The sequence below is a fragment of the Cyphomyrmex costatus genome, unplaced genomic scaffold (genome assembly GCF_001594065.2).
Source record: "Cyphomyrmex costatus isolate MS0001 unplaced genomic scaffold, Ccosl1.0 scaffold980, whole genome shotgun sequence".
Classification (NCBI taxonomy): domain Eukaryota; kingdom Metazoa; phylum Arthropoda; class Insecta; order Hymenoptera; family Formicidae; genus Cyphomyrmex; species Cyphomyrmex costatus.
The window spans coordinates 60,918-72,616 of record NW_017280573.1 but is presented as its reverse complement, the minus strand read 5'-3'; positions in this window follow the sequence as shown (position 1 = coordinate 72,616).

Genomic DNA, 11,699 nt, shown 5'->3' with positions numbered 1-11,699 from the left:
GGCACTCTCAATCTAATTTGGTTGTTTATAAGTTTAAAAATGAACATGTAAAAATATTTTTTTCGATTGAAACACCAGATATTAAGGAATATAACGGTTCCAAGCGAATGTATATATCTTTCATTGATAAACAAGCTAAAAGCATGGAAAAAGCATTGAAAAAACATTAGAAGAAAAAGTTGGATATTCTCCACTGGAAAGGCGTTTAAAGATTAAACAAGTTTATTAGTATGAGAAAACAATATATATAATACCATTATTTTTCAGATTCATCTACTAATACACCATAAAATCAAGAATTAAATTGAAACATAGATATTCTATTTACATTAAAAGAGATACAAGAACAATCAAATTTTTGTAATATAAGTTCCGCATCTGCAACTGATTCTTCTATAAAAGTATTTTATGTCTTACCCAATAAATTTAGATCAACTAATCAAGATTTATTGTCACAATTTGTTGTTCAAGATTTATCGTGTTCGATAACTATCACGATTTCCAAGAAATGCTACTCGCCATTATAGAGCTACGTGTAATCCCTGTGGTACCATATTGCTACGAGGTAAAACTGCAAAGCAAAGAATAGCTCGAGTATAACATCATTTACGTATAACTTGTCCATGATTTCTGATTGAAATGTTCGGTGTAATTTAATTTAGAATTTATTATATTTTTGAAAACAATTAAAATAAATCAAAATATAAATATAAAATGAATAATATTAACAAAACTCCATTAATGTATTAAAAAATAAAAACGAATTATTTCTACACATATATATATATATATATATACAAATAAATTTTGCTTCAATAAAAAATATTATTCACCATTTTATATTCTTAATTAAAAATTGCAATGATAAAACGAAGAAATGAATAATGCCTCTCCATTAGAAATTAAATCAATTTTTTAAGACAAAAAGATAATTTTTAAATAAGATAATTTTTTTAAGATTACTTAAATTTCAGTTTTCTTGAAATGATTCTTTATCTTATTGATTAAATATATATTCCGTCAACCACGAAATTATAGTCAACCAAGCGTATTGAGCGCGGCTACGAGATTGCATCGATCGAATTAAGGATCGGGCTGCATATTTAATTACGTTCCGTTCCTTGACGTGCCCGATTTCTTCTCGCTCTTTTGTCAGCATTTTCTTCCGTCGCGTCTCTTCTCTTAATGGTTCTTTGATCGTTTCGCTATAAATCGTACCTCGTATTAACGCCTTTGCGCATTTCCTTGCAACCGCCATAATTCGAGGCAAGTTTACACGATCTCGCGCGTAAACGGAATTTTTTCAAGAGAAATGAGAAGCGTAACAGCAAAATCTTATAAAGATCCGGGTATCAAAATTATATAAATAATTAATATGAATGATTTGTCCCGTTACAAAATACAATTATTTCACTGAATAACTTTTACTTTCTATATTAAACGAAAAATTTGTAATATTTAGAATACAAGGAATAAAATTATTAAATAGAATATTATAAAATTACATTAATAGCGTTTTCCACTAAGAAAACTAACGCAACACTAGTGGAATTAAATACAAATCGGTTTTCATGTTTTCAATGTTAATAAATAATTTAATAATAAATAATAATAGGGCTCTCTGTAAGTATAAAACAAAATAGAACAATTGAAGGGTTAAGAGTTAGTTAATAAAGAATATTTAATTTAAAATATAAAGATGAAAATAATTACAAACGTTTCGACGTCGGGTCATTCTCAATGTTATAGTAAATAAATTATAAATATAAAATTATTGGAAATCTATAAATTATTGTTTCATAATTCTTGTTTTTTTCTTTAATGTTGCAAATAAATAAAAATAGTCAAATTGGTCGTTGAAAAATTCATAGCAGAAATATAGTAATAATTAAATAAAATGTTGAGAGTCAATGGCAAAAAATTCATCGTAGTGATACATAGTAGTTATTTTTTTTTTTATGATGAATTGTGTTATCTTGACATCGTCGAAACCACACTTGCTCTTTACTTCTTTTGTGCAATCTTACTCCATTTTATTAAAAAAAAATAACTGTGTATCACCGATTGGCATCAAAATTAAATTAAATAATTTAATCCTCTTAGGATTATAAAATTATCATAATAATAAAATATATAATTAAAAGGATTAAATTATTTATTAACGCTGAAAATATGTAAATTCATTTGTATTCAATTCAGTGCACCAGTGTTGCACTAGTTTTCTGTTGGAAAATATTATAAGATAGTTACACAATATAATAACATTCATACATAATAATAATACAATAACAATCACAAAATTACAAGAGGATCATGTATATTTTGGTGAATCAAGAGAATCTAAATAAAAAATAAATTCTAGCTTTCTTTATCCACTTATCTAAAAATATAATGTAAATAAACGTGTATAAAAGCATCTTACAGCTGTTCTTATATTCTTATTCCCTTAAATTTATAAGTTTCATAAAACTTAATAAGAAAATAAAGATTTTTAGCAAAAGCAAAGAAAAACTTGAATATATCATAAGTATAACTCAATCGCTTAATTGAAATATTTTATCTTGCTCCCATTTTTTTCTTTCTGTTAATGTTCGTATAAACGTGTGTGAATGCATTGAGCTCGGGTTCGTGGATTTGTTATGCCCAAATGACTGTGCGGATCAGTCATTCCTGCGGGAGGAATCATGTATAAATCTGCAGATGTCGGTTGCTCCAAGTTACGGAACATTTCTGGTACCGGCAACGACATAACAACGGAATTGTTACCACCAGCGACGCTAGGAACACTAATATCATAACGGTGCTATCAGATCCCTCGCGAGTGTCTCGGTATTTTGCGCAACAAGCATCTTACATAAGGTATGAACGTTTGTGCGTGGAGCACGTCGAAGTTCCGCCGATCAAATTAAGCTCCGTGCTACATGTTTAATTACATCTCACCGCGACGCGGGCGTCTTCTACACAACTATAGGTGAGAAACCTAACCATTCCTACCTATCTATCTATCTTCCTTCCTTCCTTCCTTCCTTCCTTCCTCTTCCTTTCTCCTTGTCGATTCATATGATTCTACACATGTTTATCTCTTAAAACTTAATAAGGTGAAAGAATTTCGTTCAAAAACTGGATCTGTATTCCGAAGTTAGAGCGTGACCAAATCTCACATGTTCACCTCAGTCGAGCAAATGTCACCAGATATAGGGCAAAACAAAAGGTAAGTTCGAATGTCCTGAAATTCACCCGTTATTGGAGTATGCCGAGATGTTCTCGGGGTTGCGACACGTGAGACAACTATATTGCCCAGGGGATATGCCGCTCGATTCGAAACGGCGTGCACACGACTAGTTTCGACATCGTTCTGTATTCACAATGACTTGCAATGTATAATAACAGCAAGAGTGTCTTCCGGATCTTCGCAAGAGAAAACAAAAAAAGATTATGAAGTTGAAATTATTTTACGCGAGTGCTTTGACTGGCGCAGATTTACGGTTTACTTTTTTTTAAAACACTAGAAGTTTGCGCTTATTGTTATTAATGTTTAATATATTTTTAATTTTAATTTTCAATATATTTTTGTACTAATTATTTGATAAACTATAAAACTTGCGCTGAATTCTAAGAGCTGCAATAAAAAAAATATCGTCAAATAATGCTCTTAACGTCAAGGCATCGATAACTTTTAAATTACAACTTCCAGCGTATCTCATTAATTTAAAAAGTGAGTACAAAACTGTAACAGATAAATTGACTAGATAAAATAACAGGCTTTTATCGAAATTACGTTCCTACATCGAAACATATTCGTGAATTTATGTATCATTTGTGACATTATTTTTCTTAATCAGCCAGTGTCATTTACTTTCGATATTGTGAAATCTCTCCAGATGCTGAGCGTGTCTTTTGTCGCTGCGTGATTTCATTAGAAGATCGCGCAGATCTTAGAAGAAGTAAGCGCGTCAATCGGAAATATGGTACAACTCGAGAAAACTTCCCTTCTTGATCAGAAAAGTTGCGAATGGTCTCTTTGCGGCATGCTTCATTGAGTTCATCGTCGCGTCCGTGACCGGTCGATTCATTGATTCCGCTGCTACTTTAGAAACTTTGCTGTACATTATTACAGCAGTCGTTCTCTTTGTCTAGCTGCAATCAAATACTCACAACTAAATGTCGGTCGATCTTATCATCGATCTTATCATGGCAAATCGACACAATCTCGCTTTACGGTGTCATTACACATTGGTCACTCGAAAACTATCGATTACGCAGATCCTCAAACATTACTACTGATACAATATCTTGTCTTTTTTTTCATTTTATTCGTAGAACTCATTTAATTATCAACATTGCTAAGAAGATTAAATATTACTTTTTATCAAATTGCTTGATTTCCGTACATTTGATGGTATCATAAAATAAGTGATAGACAATTACTCAATTTCTTTCTAGATCTAATAACGTCAGTTTCAACTTGGAACACAAGTGATTTTTAATTTATCCTTTTTCCATCTCTGAAAATGTGCAGCACATATTTATAATGCAACATTTAAACGTTAAAATAAAATCTAAAGACACGAACATATAAAAAAAATATGTGATGTCAGAAAAATTTTTGAAAAAACTTAATTAATATTATTCAGAAACAAATTAAATTGGAATTTGATTCTTCAAATATTTCAAGTTTGTAATCAAACTGCATTTAATTTATTCCTAATTAAAGAGATAATCATAACTCAAAAAGCTATTTTCATACTAATCTTAAAACATTTTCAAAAAGGTATTTAAGCACAAAATATCGTGTGACAGAAAGGACTTTTCATTCGCATCTCATCATGTTTCCGTACTTTAACGAAGATGTCATCTCTGTTTCTTAACGAGTGTTCAAGTGCTCGATGAGACTCTAGCTCCCTTTCGCTAAAATCTACTTTACTGTAGAAGCTGTGCTGGTTATATATAATCTGTACCGTCTGTATGAGTCTTTAAATGCAACTCCCTTGTAATTGATCTTGTTGAAATATTCTGCACTTGTAACGCAGAATTTATGTAATGATATTTCGCATAGTGGAATAATGGTCGGATTTCATTCAAATAAATTTAATGTATATTGAAAATGGACGAAATATCGTAATGAGATGATTATAAAATAATTTATTAACATTGTATTAAAATCGAATTATGCATATTAAAATAATTGGCCCGTAATGCAAATAAAATGCTCATATTATGTATTTTATCAAATTTTCGTCTCTTCCTGTAATATCTAAAATTTTTGGTTAATAAAAAATAATATTAACTCTATCTAATCGAAATATAATAGCGTTTTTGATAGAAAATAAAATTTGTATTAGAGTAATTATACTTTAATCAAATTTAGAATTGATAAAAGTAACAATGCTGTGTGTACAGTAAAGAAATATTTTGTATTTGTATTTAAAACTGGTTCTTTTGTTAAAATTTTTGTATTAAATTTTTAACATACTTGAATATTAATGTAATGTGATTACGTCTTTAAAATACAATATTACAAAAGCTAATTTTACTGAAGAAATATATTTCAACAATTTATTTCCAAATTGTGTCAAAATGTTACATATTTTTGTGTAAATTTTTACATAATGCTTGTATTACTTTTTATTATATTTAATTCGTGTTAAATTAATACAAAAATTTGAATAAACCATTTGGGATACGTAAAATGTATCAAATCTAACAATTTTTCAGTTGTGTATTTGCTCTACTTCGTTCAAAGGATCTTTTAATTCCAGTCGTAACGTGGATTGGAACTCAACGAATGTTTTACAGAATAAATGTAACCTACAGAAAACAATTCACAAATATTTCATATTGTTTGCACACAGTTTGGTATTTCCACGACGCAAAGGATTCGCAATAAGACTCGTAAATGGGATAAATGAAAAGCAAGCGAGGTGGGCGCCTAGCTCGTTATGATCGCTTAAAGCGTTAGCGCTTCTCTCACACGAAGCTCATTAATGATTGAGAAGGTGGGAAAGTGGAGTAATTCATTTCCGCCGCGCGCACGTCGTTCTATAATCCACAGGATGTAAGTCAGTTGGCTTTTCAGTATAGCGAAGGTATAGTCATTTAAATCCCGCAAGGGTATTTGCAATTAGCAAGGACAATACCGCAGAGAAATGCTGCTTCTATTATTGCATCCTGCAAGATTGTTCGAATATTGTAAAGTTTCTCGGGTAATCTTTAACGCTATATAGTAGCGAGATATCGTATTTCATAAAGTTCCGAAAACGCGAAGTCAAATTAACACATACACATTTCGCCAACTTTTATGCGTTGATAGCGCAAAGAGGGGGGGGGGATATATTGAATGAAATAATGCAATAAAAGTAATAAACTGTCACAAGAAATTTCAAATAACAATTTCTACAGTCACAAATTTTTCATCCTAAAAATTCTATAACTTATTTCTGATTTACAAACAAAATTTGATGATTTCTCTTAACAATATTTTAAAATTTATTATATTTCCATTCTGATTTGGAAACTGTTAGATATATTAGCATAATTTAATTATTAGATATTTCAGTACTAATGTTACTGAAATCGCATTTTGTTAAGTCGGTAGTATTTCAAAACTGCGTAGGTGTGATGTACGTATATTAAATTTCTTTAAAGCCAAGAATTTTAATTTTCCAGAAAGCTTTTTTGCATAATTCCTCTTCTGTGATTCCCCTAACAGTTTTAAATTTCCCTGACAATTTTCTGATTTCTCTAATTTTCGGTTTTGTGTAGCATCACCTGATCTCATCAATAACATTTGTATAATAATTAATCGAAGCTGAGAAAGGTATTTTTTAACTTAGAGACCCTACAGTTTATCTAGCTATCTTAATATGAGCCACTGCATGTGGATTCAATCAGAAAATCCAATTATGCGCGCATATTCCTGCAATTCGCGGATATGTAAATGTATTTTATGCACACCTTGCACGTACGCGAGGAGCTCGCGCGAAGAAGTATATGGAGCGCTTCGTCTCTCGCGACTATTTTAATTTCGGAGCATAAACAGCTCCGCAATTCATCCCCTTGAGCTCTCGTCAAACGTTCGTTAGAACCGCGGGCTCTTATCCGGCGCAATTTTCAGCGCAGTGTGAAATATTTCCGGTCCACGTGCGCGCGCGTTCGTGCACGCAAACGTTAAGCGCGCTGAAATATTCGCGACCCGGAACGTCGAATGCGAAATAAGCTCGCGGCCTCTCCCTACTCTCTCCCCTCTCGCCCCCGATTTCTTCTCTGCACGTCCTTTCCCAGGCACGTTTTCAATTCGCTCGATACGCTACTCATTTAATATCTGCCTCGAGAATAGTCGAATGCGCGATGGTCGATTTGCAAGCGGCGGGCGAGCCTTACTCAAGTTACGAGGCTTTTTCGAAGGTCGAACACTTTGCAGCCGTTGCACTGCTCTTCAAATGCATATTTCGAGATATTTTCTCAAGAATCTAAAGATGTTCTCGTTAAGAGAAATAATACTATTATATTATCTCTCTTAATTTACTTCATCATTTGAAAATAATATACCGTAATCGAGCATTTACGTATATCATTAACGAGTAATTGCTTATTTATTTCATTATATTTACTATCCGTATGACTTCGAATGTATTGAAGAGTAAAAAGAGTATCCTTATATTGATACGAATCAGACAAAGAAAGAGATTGCATTTTTAGAAATGAATAAATTTCATAAATACAAATTTGTTTAAGGACGTATCAGGTAAATAGTCTCTGCAAATGACTGGAATTGAAAAAATTTGTACTTCCCTTTCCGTTTATAAAAATGTTAAGTACACACGAAATAATTCAATAAGGTCAATATTTATATTTAACAATACGATTTTGTATTTAAATAAAAATTTTCTTATTTTATCTGAATTATTTTTTGAAAACACGTTTATTTCTTAATGAAATAATTTTTTATCCATGTTCTACATCAACAAATTTTTTGTATTACTTTCAAATACAATATAGAAAAATGTAGAACTTTTTTATAAAAATTTTTCCATTTTATTAAAAAAATATATTAAGCATTCTTAATCAAAGATATCACAAAAAAAGGATTATTATATTTTTCTCCTTTTTCGCATAATATAGACGTGAACTTATTCCTTTTTTAATTAAAGAAGATTATTGAAATAATACAGTTAATTTGTTTTTTTTTGGGATATACGTGTATAGTCATATTTTTACCAATAATTCTTATTTGAGGTATAACACTCTGTTAATGGAATTGAAAGTATACACGCCTCGATGTTCTAATCCAGAGAGGACGCGATTTAGCGGTAACAGCGCCAACAAAATCGAATTGTATGAAAGCTGCAAACGTGTTCGCATGTGTGAGCTTGCGCCTGGACAATTACCACGGACGACCGCCGCGCGAAAATGTATATACACGCAATAAAACGTAACAAATAAACAGATTGTTTGTCGCTTAAATAGCCACCGGACGTCTCGACAAACGACCGTCATTTGCGACATCAACAATTATAGCATTTGTCCTCTTTCGTGTTTAGGTTTACGCCTCGTCGTTATTTATTCGTCGTCGTGCGAGGGCTGAACGCATAATTTCTCTCTTTCTCTCCACGCGAGCGGAACTCTATTATAAAGGCCGCAAACAAAACCGATGGTCGACCCCAACGGAGCGAATCCGGAAATTTAATTACACGCTTGACAAAAGTTAGCTCCCTGCGAAACGCAGCGGAAAGGTGAGAGCGAATTTTAACGAGGCGACCAACGTAAATCGCTTTCCGAATAATCGCGCCGGAACGCTTTACTTCGCCGGACGCAAGACGTTGCTAATTATTTCGAAGAGTTACGCTTAGAAGAACAGAGCCGGTGACTTGACTTAAATTGGTCGTGCAAATTACATTTTAAAGCGGTCCGAGAAGTTGTTGCCCCGATGTGCAAAGTTTTCAAATCTTTCGGCGAGAGCGCTAGTCGAGAAAGCATGACTTTCGTGTCCCTTGAGTCCTATGCCACTATTTTTTGTTTTGCGATTTTATTAACTTGCAATTTGGCTCGTTCTCGGCTCTTATTGTTTATGCTTGGATCGATATTGTTCACTTTCCGGTATCACTGGCGAAAATTCTCGAATGCTAACTTTAAATTTCTAATTTGTGCTGCACGATGGAATTTAAAGAGTAAAAGAAATAAAATTATCTTTACCTAAGAAGGTTATAATTTTGTTTAATATTATTACTTTCCACTTTAACCATAAAGACAAACTATGATAACGAGCTTTGGATGAAAAATATTTCAGCACTAAAAGATTTCTGATTTTGTGAAGTTCTCTTTATACGTGTAGAGAAAATTTATGAAACAATTACCTACTTTGTTTTTACATCAACGCGTATATTTTTCTTTAGGTGTGAATTTGCGCCAGAGGCGTGCAAATAATTATTGTTTGATCGGTACTTGATTGTAAACATGGTATCAAAATTTCTGTCTTTCCCGAGATTGTGAAATTTGAACAGGTGAACACATCACTGTCAGAGAGCTCCCGATTATTTTTTCATTCGCAGCTGAGCCGCGGTTCGATACGTCAGTCTTTCTATCCGTACGTCAATATAGAATTCACTAGTTCTACAAACTACTGACTAGTTCTACAAAGACTGAGAGACCAAAAGAGCTGAACTATTTTTATCGATTTCCTGCATCACACGTCGTGAAACAATCGAACAAACGTAGCTTGCTATTATCAAATGGAAAAAGTTAGTATCTCGGAACTAAATCAGCGTCAAATTTTTCGTATAGAATTCAAAGTTTCATCTAACAATATTACATGAATTAATTGCTCATTCTAAATAAAGATTGCACTATAATGCGATAACTTAAATCATATAAGAAGAATCTTATTCTCAATCGAAGCGGATCTTGATGCTAATATTTTTACATCCCCCGGTAATTGAATTGGTGAGACATCCGTTTCAAAGTCCGGTATTCCAGATTCAAATTCTGACTGAGATGATATTTTTCATAACGAGATCTTTGTGTTTTTAGGTACTCATTGTTAAATTGATCACTGTAATTTGATGTTGTTTCTAATTTTAGTTTATAATTGTATATTTGAGATCCAACAACTCGAATCTCTCAGCGCGCTGTTTTATACAGAACTGTGAAAAATGTATTTGTAATTCTACAGATGAATATTAAATACCAATTAAGATCCGCTTCGACCGAAAAAAGAATTCTTTTTGTTATTTGATTTATTTATCTTATCGGTATAATTTCTACATATAATTGCAATAATTTAAACTTGTACTAGATATAGAAAGTAAAAATAAACATTGATTAATGCTTCAAAATTTTTACCGTATATTCCTGAATTTTAAGCCAATAAAATAACACTATTCATCGTGTAGTTATATTAAACATCTTATAAATAAATAATTTATAAATAAACGTTCGATAAAAACAATAAAACATTACAAATAAGATTTTTGTTTCATATTTTACCACTAAGATGATTCAGAAACAGTCTATTAAAATTTCTCTCCTGTTTTTTAATTTTTCTTCTTAAAAATAATGTAGGCCTACGGATACTTAAGAAAATAAATGTTTCTTTTTTCTCGTCATTATCTCTCGCGATAAGATCAGAAGGCGGCAATTTGTCGAGCCGGAAATAGGAGGAGACACGAGAAAAGACGCAAGTAAGTAAGGAGATGTTTCTTCTTTAAATGCAAATCCTTATAATTTACGGTAGACCTTTAATGTCACGATGCTTCTTCACTATATGAAAATTTGCGAAAATTTGCGACGGCAGGAAGGAATGCCGTACGTCGAATGGAGGTCGAGGATGCGGTGTCGGTAATATGTGGTGGTAAATCGCAAGACAGTGAGAGATGCCCGTTTTACGAGAAAGGGCGACATGGCGGTGCTAAGAGGTAAGATCGAGACATCGACGGTAAGGAGGTAAGGACGACGAGAAATGGAAATGCCAGATTGGTAGATGCTGATGAGAGAGGCGCTTGCCGTTCCACCGAGGGAGCCTGAAAGCGCGACGGGAATGAGCTTAACGGCGATGCAGTGCTCGTCCCCGTGCATTTTCAAAAACATCTCACTTCAGAGCAAGCGGAATAGAGAAAGAGAGAGAGACGGAGAACAACACGCGTTGCGCGACGCCATCAGGGAATTAATAATAAGCTGCTGCTGGATCATTCCGTCCTCGCCGTCGTGGGAGTTGCCTTGTTACGCCGTCGCTTGCTCAAATTTGTTCTTATAGACGTCGCAGAGCGTAGTTGCATGCGTCTGCGCGTCAAACTAATTCCGCAGAAGCGGCTTGACGAAAGCAATTTAACCCGCTCAAAGCATGAGGCGATGTAACAGATAAATATCGCTCTCTTTAAAAATAATAAGTACAATTCAAAAAATTAAGTTTCTCAGAAAAAGAGAAAAAGCTATTTTTCAATTTGATATAAAATTAGTGGCTTATCAAATATAATATCAAAAAATAAAAAAAAAATATTCTTAACAATCCAAAGTCATTTTTATTTTATTTAAAAAAAAAATCATATCTTTCTAAGATTGATAAAATAATGTTTACTATATACCTATTCTCTCATATTCATATCTTTCTAAGATTGATAGAATAATGTTTACTATATAACTCATTCATTTAATACCTCGAAAATCATATTTCATTCAGTTGTAATTTTTAAAATAACGGAGCGATA